Here is a 14,672-nt window from a genome sequence, read left to right as displayed (position 1 = left end):
CCCTCGGAGGCTCCACGCAGCATGAATCGCTTTTCTGCTCCTGCAAAACCTACTAGAAATCCTAGAAATCCCCTCGGACCCAAATCCTCTATCCCTTCCCAGCTGACCCACCGGCCTCCTCCTGCCCCCAGAGCTTACAGATCTATTTAGGTCCCCGTCTCACACATACTTGGCATTCAGGGAGGGAGATTACTCACCCGGGATGTAATCTCAGCTGAATATGCCACGTTTATTTGCTCTGGCTGGCGACGAGCTGAGCCACAACACATCATCCCCGTGCACATTATTTTGGTGACACAACAGGTCTCTGCCAAACCTCACCGGTTGGACAATAGATTTTTTTTAAAAAAAACAAAACCTTGATGGTGTTTGTGCCTGTCGAGTCTGACCTGTCCCCAGAAACTGGTTTCTCCTCCTGAATTATTACTGGAACCAGAGAAACACCTTTAGAAAATCATCCTGTGAAAGTTATCAAGGGGGACAGAGAACCTCACGGCCCCTAGGGAACTGCTCCCAACAACCCACTTAAAAATATGGATATTTCTGGCTCCAACACCCCCTGGTTTGAAGACCTGGACTCTCTCTGGAGCTCTTAGGTAAGACGGGAGAGCCAGGCGTGTCCCTGCACGGAGCAGGTCCCAGCCCTTACATGGGAAAGAACTGCTGAGCCCGAAGAATCGCGGCCAAATTCCCTCATCTGATCCCCAAAGCACAGCTCAGCCTGTCCCTGTCCCGTCTAGTCGAGAAGGTAAATCCCTGGGGGAAGGAAACACGCAATAATGCTTTGTTTGTGGAGCCACCCGCGGGTGCTCCAGCCACGCACAGACTTTTTCACAACACCCAGGTGAGATCCAAAGCATTTCAGCTCAGCAGCTCTTACCCGTTTTTGGGAAGAAGCCGAGCCAGAAGATTTACACTATTAATAGGCAGCCCAGACCCAAGCAGGGAGAAGAATGCCCTGAAAATCCCATTATTCAAGAAATATTTCAGGAGCTACCTGTGTTTTAAGCTCACTCCTGCAGCGAGGATACTAGAGGAAGAAATATAGAGCCATTATCTCTCAAGGGATGGGCAGACAGAGCTACAGGTGATGCTCTCCAAGACCTGTCTGGAGATCACTAAAATATCCCATTTTGGGGAAGCTGAAACAGGACGTGAGACAGGATTTGAAGGCAGAAATTCCCACTTTATCCCAGTGAGGCTGTTGCCCCTGCAGAGAACCTGGGGTGCCCTCGGGAGAGCGGTTCTGTGCTGGGTGTTTCTGCAGGCTCTGGGCTGGCTTGAGGAAACGCAGCTGTGGGCGACAGGTAAAACAAAAATAACAAAAATAGGGGAAAACAAAATTAATCAGGCCCTACCTCAGCTTACCACTGAAACCAAGGAGCCACTCAGCCAGCTCTGCACACACAGCTCGTGGAGGTCATCTCGGAGGGAACTTGGAGCCCGTCTGTGTCACTCACTGGAGGAATTCCCCGTGACAGAGAGACTCCAGGCCTGGGCAGCCAAAGAGATGAGGAAAGAGAGGCATTTCCTCTTTTTTCTTTCCTTCCTTCTCCAAAAATAAGTTGGCTCTTTGTTACAGTCCTTCCTGCAACCAGCTCACAGCTCCCAAGCTTCTCTGTTGCTACATGGACCATCAGAGGACGCAAACCCTTAGCAAACAGCGGTTCTCTCATCTCAGCATCTTGGAACATTGAGAAGCACCAGGGAATTTCTGAAAAACAGATTTCTCTTTCCTGGAAAAGCCAAATCTTCCCCCCATGGAGGGATCTAAGTTTTGAAAGGCTTGTTCCATGTTATATTCAGGCTTGGTGTCACTTTTTGCTGCTCTGCAGGGAGCATGCAGCCTCCCGCCCCGCACACACCAGTCACCCCTGCATCTCACCCCCATCCTGGGGAAGCTGCTGGGAAACCCAGCCCCACAGCGATGTCCAGAAACCCATCCCCAAAAGGCTCAGTTCTGCCCCTCTGCAATGTCAGGAGCCAGAGGATGAGCTGCTGTGACTGTGCCTTACTCAGAGTCACGAGGGCCGCACGTGGGACCCTGCGAGCAGGAAACCCAGACTCAGCAGTTTTGGATTTGGATTTGGGCACTCCCGGTCACAGTTTAGGAGCTGTAGGTCACCAGGCAGAGCATCAACAGCTCGCTCCTACCTGCAGGGACAAAGATGTGCCACCACATCCCACAGATCACAGAATTGTCAAGGTTGGAGGGACTTGCAGGGACAAAGATGTGCCACCACATCCCATGGATCACAGAATCATAGAATTGTCAAGGTTGGAGGGACCTCTCAGATCATCAAGTCCCACCATCAACCCAGCCCTGCCAAACCCACCACTGACCCGTGTCCCTCAGCACTATGTCTGCCTGGCTTTTAAATCCCTCCAGGGATGGTGACTCCACCACTGCCTGGGGCAGCCTCTTCCAAGGCTTCATAACTCTTTTGGTGAAGAAATTTTTCCCAATATCGCCCCTGGGCAGCCTCTTCCAAGGCTTCATAATTCTTTTGGTGAAGAATTTTTTCCCAATATCCCTCCTAAAGCTCCCCTGGCACAACTTGAGGCCGTTTCCTCTTGGGAGAAGAGACCAACCCCCCCTGGCTACACCCTCCTTTCAGGGAGTTGGAGAGAGCGAGAAGGTCTCCCCTCAGCCTCCTTTTCTCCAGGCTGAACACCCCCAGCTCCCTCACAAGTTCTCCAGACCCTTCTCCTTGTGCTCCAGACCCCTCACCAGCTCCGTTGCCCTTCTCTGGACCTGCTCCAGCACCTCAAAGTCTTTCTTACGATGAGGGGCCCAAAATTGGACACAGCACTCAAGGTGGGACCTCACCAGTGCCAAGCACAGGGGGAAATCACACTGTGTCAAAGGACAGTGCTATTACCAGCAACCCTCCAAAATAAACACAGCCAAGGGCTTACAGCCCCAAGAACAGGAGGTGCAGGGCTTGCTGGAGCACAAGAAGCCCCAAGAAGAGCTTGGCCAGGCAAATCCCTGATGGAGCTACCACGCATCCAGGGAGGAAACAAGACGGAACGAGCCTTGGGATCTCCTGGGTGGAGTCATCCCTACGGCAAGGGTGACAAAAGGCTGAGACTTGCAAAAGCTGATGGGGGTGCGTTTTTGGCTTTGGGAGAAGGGTGAAGACACACCAGGGAGGAAAGGTAGGATGAAACAGCTTTCCCAGTTGGAGAACAAAATCCAGTTGCATCATTTCCCAAAGGCCCCACTGCCCTGCTCCAGGATCCACCTACGGAAACCACAATTCCTACAGATTTTCAGGTAGGAATTGCGGTTTCTCTAGGAAACCACAAGCATCTTAGGGCAGAGGCACAGACCATGGATGGTCCTGGCACCCGACCCTGGTAACACAGCACAGGTAGGAGCGATGTGACACTGCCCTGAAAAAATGGCATTTGTATGGAGTGTTTACTTCTCTCCTGTCAATTGCTATAAAACACAAATGAATAATTTGAAACCAACCTCTCCCTAATCACGGCGTCGCAGACGGACCTGTTTGGGAGGTGGTGACCAAACTCTGTGAAGCATTCACAAAGCAGTTCCCTGACATATCTGGGCAGTGAGACGGGCTGGAGCTGGGGAAAAAATCAGGAAGGAGGAAAGCAATAAGGGAAAAAAAAAAAAAAAAAAATTAACCGAATGCGACATTGGTCATCTCCAGATTTTCTGGAGAGATGCTCATCTCCCCTGTGCTCCAACACCAGGAGGCTGGCTCGGATGGAGGACTCGTGTGGGACACGGTGAATGCCTCGAGGCCTGATCTGGGGCTATTTATAGACATTCCTGTGGCCAAAATAAGCGCTGTTGGCTCACAGAAGGCATCCCCGCCATCCACCGAGGCCACTGCAGCCCCGTCTGGGCCCGAGCACCGGCGCTGCGACAGTGTGGGACAAAACCCCCTTTGGTGAACTGGTTATAAGAGCCCAAACACTCAATGGTGGTGAGTTCAACACACTCGAGAAGAAAGCAGAGCAGACAGGAGTTTCTCCAACGAGTGCTGGTTTGCACGGGGGGGAACACTGGGTTTGGGCTCCCAACCATCACACCTCGTCCCCATGGAGGAGAAGGTGGGTTTAATTGCTGTTTATCAACCACGAGTTGAATTTTTTTTGGAGTGATACACCACACCCCGCTCTGGCACGCACCAGAAAGGGTATTCCTTGCACAATTTTACAGCCTACTAATTGCACCAGTTCTCAATGAGCGTGAAGCTCTCCAGGCTCCTTTGCTGTGTTGCAAGAGATGCCAAAAAACAATTGGGGCAGGCGTGCTTTAAAGTCCATTCGCCGAATCTAATCATTCTTGTGGCTCTCCTTTGAAATCTCTCCAGTATTTCCACAAGCTTATTGAAATATTGAAACAAGGCCCCTGACCTGCTCACGGCTGGCCACAACCCAACCGAGTCTCCAGCTCCTCTCCCTCAGTCTGGCCCGCAGATGTTTTGCTAACAGCTTTCCAGCACCCAGTTCATTTCCCTTGTTCCGTTTGGTATTTCCCTGGCAGGACAAACACGGCCAAAGGAAAGCAGAGAGCCCACTCGGGCACCCTTTGCATTCCTCCAGCTCCATAACCACAGCGCTCGGGGAAGGAAAGAGGTGCTTCAAAACCCACTTTTCTCACCCAAAGCACACGGCCTGTGATTTTTCCCCAGCTGCAGGAATGCAAAACAAAAGCAGTGCCATCAAGCAGCAAGTGGACAATCAAAACACGACAGAAACTGCAATAAGCCTTTTTTCTGCCTCAATTCCTGTCCTCTCCCCGTCTTCCCAGAGGCTGGAAAGACCTTTTCCAAGCTACCAAGTAGGTGTTTTACTTTGAGGGCAGGATTTCATAAGCTATCCAGGCAGGTGGCTGGAGATGCCACCCCTTTGCTAGCCTCAAACCCCTTCCCAAGCCTGCTCCCAGTACCTGCTGCACAACTGGACAAGGATGGTGGCATGTCACCTACCGGATGACACAGCCAGAATAGCCCTCTGCAGCAAGAGCAAACCCACATGGTTTCCTGTGAGTGGAGCTTGCAAAGCTGTCTGAGAAGGTGATTAATTAAAAAAATGCTCATTAAGAAGGCAGCTCTGGGTCTTAGCACTCAGTCTGGGGCTGCACCTGGAGCTCAGCACCCTCAGGAGCAAGCCTGGAGCTCCAGGGAGCACCAAAAAAGGTGGCCGGTGACTGAACTTGTCCCATACAGACGATGACAGCTCAATCCCAAGGGAAGAGGCAAAGGGAAGGGAGAGGATAGACAGCTAAGAAAATAAATAAGCCACTAGCACTCTCATACCTGCTCAGGGAAGTGCAGACATTCAATGGCAAATGGATAAAGAGGAGGCTGAACTACTTTCCCTGGAAAACCCCTAGTTTTCCATACCACCCACAAAAGGCAAGCGTGTTATTCTCTCTCGTATGCTTCCAGAACACAAAGCCCTGAAACTTCAGCTCAAGCAGGATGTTTTGGAGGTTGCAAACACGATCTGACTCAACATTTCTTACAACAAGCTTCCAAACCAGCACCAGCCTCAGCATCCAGCTTCCCGTCCCAGACGCAGTACACCTCGCCTGGGTCTCATGGGCTTTCCCAATGAAATCCATCGGCAGGTTGAAGGCACCACGAATGGATGCTGGAGCAGCCTGGAGAGAAACGGAGCACACTCATGATGTGCAGAGACAGGAGCCTGAAAGAGGTGAAGCTGAAACCCACAGCAAAGATGCTCCGTGGCTGGAAACGCAGAGCTCTTGAAGCATTTACAATCCAGCACCAGCAAAGCTGTCACCTCCTGGGACACGCACGCTCATCAGCTCCCACACCCTGAAGGCTTTTCCAGGGATTTCCTTCATAATTTCCGAGCAGCAAACCTCACAGCAGGCTGGAGCTGTGCAGGGCTCAGCCAAGAACAGGTCTTTTTCCCAGTGGTGACACCTTGCAGGTCACGGGGAGCATCCTGCTCCTGTGTCACGGCGAGCAGAGCACAGGGAATGGGGGACGGGACAGAGCTGGGGGACAAGATCCCTGCACTCACTGAAGGCAGAGGGAAAAGTCACATGCTTGGCACAAGAGAAATAAACAGATTTCACGGGAAATGAAAAAAACAAACACAACACAAGTTTGGCTGGTAAACACACCAAAAGAAGCAAACTCAGGGTCCTCGTGCCCTGCAAGTCTCAGGAACGCTGCTCTCCCAGGGAGCTGCTGCTTACTCAGACGCCAGCTTTGGATCCCTCCCCATCGACCAAGTCCTCTGGCCCACAGTTATTTCTGTTTCTCCTCTTGGACCGGGATATCAGGAACGGGGAAAGCTGAAATCACTCCAGAGGAACTGGAATTGTGCAATCGGAGGTAGGGAGGCTGAGAGGCATCCCTTCAGCCCCTTGTACAAAACCCACTGCTGCAATTCATCCTCCTAAACCAACCGCTTTCCTGGTGAAATGGGAGTTAGTGGCAGAACAAATGGGACGTTTTTTCTCCCCAAAAGGCTATCATAGCCTTGTCTAACGGCAGAGCCAGAGCTGGCTTTGAGAAACACCTCTTCTGGGTATAAAGAGACAATATCAGAATCCAATCCCCTTACAACTGCAGATGACGAACCTTGAATCAGTCAGACCTATGTCAGGATGTGGCATGAGGAATCTGAAAAGAGATAAACCTTGACATGCTCAAGTAACCCGAGAAACACACTGCTGCGCTCTCAGCAGAACCACAAGCGGCTTTGCTCGCTTGCCAAACGGTGGCAAAGCCCTTAGAGGGCCACCAAAATACACAGTGCCAGAGCTACGAGAGTTGGTAGACTTCTTAAGAGCACCTGAGCAACCCTCGTGTCTTCACGGTGGACTTACGAGCTCCAAAAATTGCTGCTGGCCTCAGCCATGGGCTTCTGGTGGCCCTGTGGTCTGGTGGCAGGTGACCCTGGGACATGTGGCAAAGGGGCAGGAGTGCCAACAGGAGCGATGTCAATCCTTGCTGCGTGCTCCCCACACCGACAGCAGATGTGGCCTGGAGCAAACATGAACGAGAGGAAATACTCTGCCAGAGATAAAAAGCCCCTGTGGTCTTAGAGCCAGCGAGGTGCCTTTCAACAGGAAGCAGAAAGCAAGTCACAATTTGCCTATTTTCACATCTCTGGAACTCCTACCTCTGTGTCACGACAACTGGGCTTAAATAAATCCACCCAGAGGAAGACGAGAACGTTCTCTCCATGATTTGAAGAGGGATGCTCCTCTCCAGCCCTACCTGCTTCTCTCCAGGACGTGGGGACACTAAACCATCCCCAAACCTACCCTCCCTGGCCATGTGGGAGGATCAGAGATGTCGCAACGCAGGGCCAGGGGAACTGCAAAGGAATTTCACTGGTACGGGGCTGAAAATCTGATCCGGAGACAAGCAGAAGAGGCACAGCATTAATTCACTGTGGGGAAAGTGGAAACCTTCCCAAAGTCATGCATAAACGGAGCAGGGCCAGAGCTTTTGGCAAGAACTCCTGCAACATCAGCAAAAAACCATTGCTCCACCTGATTGACATGCACCAAGGATCAGCTGCTCTAGAGTTCATGGGAATTTGTGTCCTTCAAAGCCGGTGGGAAAGCCTGAAAAACAGAGAAGAGTCCCAAAATCTTGGATTCTGATCTCTTTTCTGATTTTAAGTTTAGCACCTGAAATTGCCAACCAAGTGCACTGTTCAAGGACTTTGCCTTTTCACCACCTAATCCCAAGGAAAACAGCAACAAATATCTCCTGAACCCACTGCCATGACCAGGAGGGCATGGAAATCCAATAAGAGAATCCAAAACATCTACGCTACCATCTTCAGCATGAACCAGGTCACCTGTGACAGCTCTTAGCTACCAGGAGATGGTTGGCCAAGGACAGATATGAAGCTGTGGGCATTTCTAGCGTGCTTATCACAGCATGGGTTCAACGGGGAGGCACCAGGAGGCAGTTCTCATCCTGCTGCTGCCACACAGAGTCATATCTCCTAGAAGAAAACAAGCACTTGAGTGAAGAAGGGTCTGCACCCTGCTGGGAGAGGATACACAGAAAGTGGTGAATGCACACTGAGGCCCATCTCCAGCCTTCTGCCTCAATAAAGCCCTAATTCTTTTTTATTTAAAAAAAAAAAAAAAAAAAAAGGGTTAGGCATCAATTTGCACAGCAATTTGGGCTGGAGCACAGCCCTCTGAGGAGAAAACTGGCCAAGGGAGCACTGGATGGGAAAAGGGAAAAGAAACGGTCACAAGACAGAAGCAAGGAGCTCCATAGCATCACACTGTCCATGTAATCAGAGCAGAAAGCACTGCCCTTGGAATTAATTTATATATCTCCCCAAGAGGACAAGCTGCAGATGGGAAATCCATACTGTGCTCCCAGTTCCCTTGGAGGTGTACTGGGATTGAAGCAAGGACCCAACTCCCTAGTGCTGAGCTCTCCCGACCTCTCCTGAAGCCACCAGCCCCTTGACACCTCTCCAGCTGCGGGGGACAATTTATTTGGTGTCTAAATCAGATGTTCTGCTTCTCTCTCTGCAGCCGAGGCCTGAGCTCACACCTCTGCAGTCAGTGGCAAAGCTGATCTCTGAGATACGGGTGAAGTATGTGAACGGTCCAGATCTGGCACTTGGGTATCACACAGAGAAACCCACAGGTTTGTAATTACTCTCTCTGAGCAGGTTTGCATCCCTGCCTTTCCTAGCGGTGCTCCATCCCTCGTGTATTTCTAGGAAAACAAGAGAGAAACAGTCCTGTTCACTGAGGCTGGAGGGGTTCACTTGGAACTGAAGCATTGTTTTTGCTGTTGATTTGTACGGCATTTACTCACTGTTTGTGCTCTGACCACCCTCCTCCCACTCCTGAAATTCAGAAGCACCCTGGAGAAACTGAAGTCACAGCCGAAGTCACAGCCACAGGTCTCTGTGGCACAAACCCTGCCCAGGGCTGTGCTGCCGCCCACTGCCTTCCCCGTCTGAGGCAGAGGGAAGCTGACAAGTGCCTGGATGGTTTTCCCTGGGCCACTGGGTGAAAATAAGGCATTTTTTTCTGCTGCTGCTACTCAAATTGTAACCAGGTACCTCAGCCTTCAGTGGTGGCTTGTCCCAGTTTACCCAGCCTCACGGTGGGGTTTAGTCCTGGTTGTCTTCTAAAAAAATGTCTGACTTGCAGTGCACGGACTGCTGAGAGTCCACAAACTCCTCTTTGGGTCTGAAGCTGAGGGAAGAAAACCAACGATCATCATCTGACTGAAAATGTGGTGTGGAGGGGTGTGCACATCACCCCAAACCCTCTGCTCTACAACTCAAACCTGCGACGATGGCAAAAGTAAGGAGCAAGCAGCCTACACAGCCTGGAAGCTTTTGAAATCAGAGGGGAGAGACTTGGAAAACTCCTCCGCACCCCATGACACAATCCCAGCGCCGGGGAGTTGCTCAAGAGGGACCCCGAGGAGGATGAAGGAGAGCAGGATTTCCCAGCGCGCAGGCAGGGTGTGGGACGGGTGTACCTGCTCCCCTAATCTACCCCACCAACACAGAGAAAAAGAGAAACATCAGGGATTTGAGGGATGAAGTCGGATGGGGAAGCGCCGGGAAAAATCAGCGGCTCCACAGCTGAAAGGGAGTGATGATGAAGGAGGAGAACTGCATCCCGGGGGTAAAAAGCAGGGATATGCCAGCACTGGGCTTGGGCCACGCGGCTGAGTTTGGTTTCGCTGGGATGGTATCGCTGAATCCATCACCCTGAAGTTTCACAGAGGCTCCTACGTTGCGCCAAGCTTCCTTGCTCTGAGCTGAACAGGGTAGGAGTGATAATTCCCCAAATCCCTCTTGGCTGCTGGACCAGGACAGGAGTCGGCAGAGATCGAGGCAAGTCAAGACAGAGGTGCGTTGGCAGAGCTGGAGCTGAGGAGTCCTGTTCAAGTACGGTAATAATTAAAATAGCCATCACGTTGATTTTATAGCATTTCCAACAGGGATCCTCTGAGGATTTTCCAAACGCAAATAAATTATGCCCAACAAATCCTGTGGGGAAGTAGTAAATCCTCATACGTACGGGGAAACTCAGGCAGTAGCGCTGCAGAGCGTTGTAACAGAGCTTGGAGACGGCTGAACATCCACCCATTTCCAGGTAGATAAAAGAATATCCTTAATTTTCAAAGGACAGAACGGTGAGAGACCAGAGCACAAGGTCACCCATGGAAGAAAAAAACCCCTAATTTTTTTTTAAAAAAAAAAAAAAAAAAAAAGGGTTAGGCATCAATTTGCACAGCAATTTGGGCTGGAGCACAGCCCTCTGAGGAGAAAACTGGCCAAGGGAGCACTGGATGGGAAAAGGGAAAAGAAACGGTCACAAGACAGAAGCAAGGAGCTCCATAGCATCACACTGTCCATGTAATCAGAGCAGAAAGCACTGCCCTTGGAATTAATTTATATATCTCCCCAAGAGGACAAGCTGCAGATGGGAAATCCATACTGTGCTCCCAGTTCCCTTGGAGGTGTACTGGGATTGAAGCAAGGACCCAACTCCCTAGTGCTGAGCTCTCCCGACCTCTCCTGAAGCCACCAGCCCCTTGACACCTCTCCAGCTGCGGGGGACAATTTATTTGGTGTCTAAATCAGATGTTCTGCTTCTCTCTCTGCAGCCGAGGCCTGAGCTCACACCTCTGCAGTCAGTGGCAAAGCTGATCTCTGAGATACGGGTGAAGTATGTGAACGGTCCAGATCTGGCACTTGGGTATCACACAGAGAAACCCACAGGTTTGTAATTACTCTCTCTGAGCAGGTTTGCATCCCTGCCTTTCCTAGCGGTGCTCCATCCCTCGTGTATTTCTAGGAAAACAAGAGAGAAACAGTCCTGTTCACTGAGGCTCGAGGGGTTCGCTTGGAACCGAAGCATTGTTTTTGCTGTTGATTTGTATGGCATTTACTCACTGCTTGTGCTCTGACCACCCTCCTCCCACTCCTGAAATTCAGAAGCACCCTGGAGAAACTGAAGTCACAGCCAAAGTCACAGGTCTCTGTGGCACAAACCCTGCCCAGGGCTGTGCTGCCGCCCACTGCCTTCCCCCTCTGAGGCAGAGGGAAGCTGACAAGCGCCTGGATGGTTTTCCCAGGGCCACTGGGTGAAAATAAGGCATTTTTTTCTGCTGCTGCTACTCAAGTTGTAACCAGGTACCTCAGCCTTCAGTGGTGGCTTGTCCCAGTTTACCCAGCCTCACGGTGGGGTTTAGTCCTGGTTGTCTTCTAAAAAAATGTCTGACTTGCAGTGCACGGACTGCTGAGAGAAGCACCCTGGAGAAACTGAAGTCACAGCCGAAGTCACAGCCACAGGTCTCTGTGGCACAAACCCTGCCCAGGGCTGTGCTGCCGCCCACTGCCTTCCCCCTCTGAGGCAGAGGGAAGCTGACAAGCGCCTGGATGGTTTTCCCAGGGCCACTGGGTGAAAATAAGGCATTTTTTTCTGCTGCTGCTACTCAAGTTGTAACCAGGTACCTCAGCCTTCAGTGGTGGCTTGTCCCAGTTTACCCAGCCTCACAGTGGGGTTTAGTCCTGGTTGTCTTCTAAAATAACGTCTGACTTGCAGTGCACGGACTGCTGAGAGTCCACAAACTCCTCTTTGGGTCTGAAGCGGAGGAAAAAAACCCAATGATCATCATCTGACTGAAAAAGTGGTGTGGAGGGGTGTGCACATCACCCCAAACCCTCTGCTCTACAACTCAAACCTGCGACGATGGCAAAAGTAAGGAGCAAGCAGCCTACACAGCCTGGAAGCTTTTGAAATCAGAGGGGAGAGACTTGGAAAACTCCTCCGCACCCCATGACACAATCCCAGCGCCGGGGAGTTGCTCAAGAGGGACCCCGAGGAGGATGAAGGAGAGCAGGATTTCCCAGCGCGCAGGCAGGGTGTGGGACGGGTGTACCTGCTCCCCTAATCTACCCCACCAACACAGAGAAAAAGAGAAACATCAGGGATTTGAGGGATGAAGTCGGATGGGGAAGCGCCGGGAAAAATCAGCGGCTCCACAGCTGAAAGGGAGTGATGATGAAGGAGGAGAACTGCATCCCGGGGGTAAAAAGCAGGGATATGCCAGCACTGGGCTTGGGCCACGCGGCTGAGTTTGGTTTCGCTGGGATGGTATCGCTGAATCCATCACCCTGAAGTTTCACAGAGGCTCCTACGTTGCGCCAAGCTTCCTTGCTCTGAGCTGAACAGGGTAGGAGTGATAATTCCCCAAATCCCTCTTGGCTGCTGGACCAGGACAGGAGTCGGCAGAGATCGAGGCAAGTCAAGACAGAGGTGCGTTGGCAGAGCTGGAGCTGAGGAGTCCTGTTCAAGTACGGTAATAATTAAAATAGCCATCACGTTGATTTTATAGCATTTCCAACAGGGATCCTCTGAGGATTTTCCAAACGCAAATAAATTATGCCCAACAAATCCTGTGGGGAAGTAGTAAATCCTCATACGTACGGGGAAACTCAGGCAGTAGCGCTGCAGAGCGTTGTAACAGAGCTTGGAGACGGCTGAACATCCACCCATTTCCAGGTAGATAAAAGAATATCCTTAATTTTCAAAGGACAGAACGGTGAGAGACCAGAGCACAAGGTCACCCATGGAAGAAAAGAGAAAGGCTGGGACAGGTTTGCATGTCCATCCTATGTCCCAGAGGCGATGTCAAACCATCCATTCCTTAATAGTGCTGCAAATTCACTTGTGATGGTCTTCGTAAGACAAGTTTTCATGGATGAATCAGTGTCAGGACACATTGCAGACCACGGAAAAATTCCTATTCCATAAGGCAGCAGAAACCAAATAACTGGTGAAATGTCAAGGAGTCCAAAAAGCCTCCTCTTCCCCCAAACTTGGGATGAAAACTGGACCAAGACTCTCTTTACCTCCTCAAACAGAGCTGCTGTTCTTTCTCAGGCACAGCTGGAGCTCCCACGGGCATCATGCAGGACATGTGGCCCAACCCAAAACTTCCAGCATGTCATTACAGCTCACTCCTGTGACCAGACTCCAGCATCCTGGTGCCCTTTGTGCCAGCGCGGAGACAGTCCCACCAAAGGGACTTTAAGCTTTAAGAAACGTTCTCACCATCAGCAGATGCCGAGGGGCAGGAGAAATGAGGGGCAAGCAGAACAACAATGTGAGAGACAAGGTATGACAGCACATGTCTTCAGAGCCCATGTTTTGAGGGCTCAGACCAGGGCACAGCCAACCCCTGCCATGCCCCTGCCTGGAGGGAGGACCTCTCCAAAGAGGGTTTCAGGCTGGACTCGTCCAGACCCCACTCCCCTGTACAGCCCCAAGAAAAGGGGTCCCACCAGGACCCCCCAGTCCTGTCCACGGGAGAAAGAAACCCTTTGGAAAGGGGGAACCCCCGGGGATAACCCCAGTATATCCCAGTCAGCTGAGATGGAGGTTCCTGGGGGTGACCCTGGCAGTGTCCCTTTGGCAGGGTGGGCCAGGACCCCACACCCCCAGGGGTGCCTCTGGGGTGTCCCAAGGCACCAGCAACAAGGTTGGCTTCAACACCACAGCCCCAGCACAGGGGGTCACTAGGAACACCCCCAAACCTGCACAGAGGAATCCTTAAAGGTGTCCCCTGCCTCTGACAAAGGGGATGGCAGATGTCCTTGACCTCACACTCCCATCCCAGAGACTCCCCCAGTGTCCCCGGGGTGTTCCCAGCCCTCTGGCTTGGAGAGGAGGGGAATGTCCCTAGGGACTGTTCCTTGGCCTCACATGTCTGGTTGTGGTGTGTGTCTGGGGGGTCCCCAGGAGTGTCCCCCACCCAGAAGCAGAGGACAATCCCTAGGGACACCTCAGGACTGTCCTAGGGCTGTCCCCTGCCCCATGGCCCTGGCACAAGGGCGTCTCCAGGGCTGTCCTAGGGCTGTCCCCCAACCCACGACCCCACCACAGGGGGGTCCCCAGGGCTGTCCCCTGCCCCAGAGCCCCGGCACAGAGGGGTCCCCAGGGCCATCCTCAGCCCCACGGCACTGGCACATGGGGGTCCCCAGAGCTGTCCTAGGGCTGTCCCCAGCCCCACGACCTAGGCACAGGGGAGTCCCCAGGGTTGTCCCCTACCCCATAGCCTCACACAGATGGGTCCTCAGGGCTGTCCTCAGGCACAGGGGTGTCCCCAGGGCTGTCCCCAGCCTCACAGCCCCAGTATATGAGGGTCCCCAGGGTTGTCCCCTGCCCCATAGCCCCGCACAGATGGGTCCTCAGGGCTGTCCTCAGCCTCAGGGCCCTGACACAGGGGCGTCCCCAGGGCTGTCCCTGCCTCGCAGTCCCGGTATATGAGGGTCCCCAGGCCTGTTCCCTGCCTCGAAGCCCCAGCACAGGGGGGTCCCTGGGGCTGTCCCCTGCCCCATAGCCCTTGCACAGGGGGGTCCTCAGGGCTGTCCCCTGCCTCACAGCCTCAGCACAGGGGTGTCCCCAGGGCTGTCCCCTGCCTCACAGCCCCGTATATGAGGGTCCCCAGGGCTGTCCCCTGCCTCACAGCCCCAGCACAGGGGGGTCCCTGGGGCTGTCCCCTACCCCATAGCCCTTGCACAGGGGGGTCCCCAGGGCTGTCCCCTGCCCCACGGCCCCAGCACAGGGGGTCCCCGACCCCACACCCCAGCCAGAGCTGAGGACGGGGTTGTCTCCAGGCCCCCCCCCCGCCGCC

At 52.7% G+C, this 14,672-nt stretch overlaps 1 protein-coding gene across 1 annotated transcript in view; it reads right to left on the bottom strand.

Moving 5' to 3' along the window:
• The window catches only part of PLEKHM2 (pleckstrin homology and RUN domain containing M2), a 51,848-nt gene that overhangs the window by 29,723 nt on the left and 7,453 nt on the right, over positions 1-14,672 (bottom strand). The gene's annotated exons all lie outside the window — the stretch shown is intronic.

Source organism: Calidris pugnax, unplaced genomic scaffold, assembly GCF_001431845.1.
Source record: "Calidris pugnax isolate Ruff unplaced genomic scaffold, ASM143184v1 scaffold205, whole genome shotgun sequence".
NCBI lineage: Eukaryota > Metazoa > Chordata > Aves > Charadriiformes > Scolopacidae > Calidris > Calidris pugnax.
This window is presented reverse-complemented; position numbering and strand designations above follow the sequence as displayed.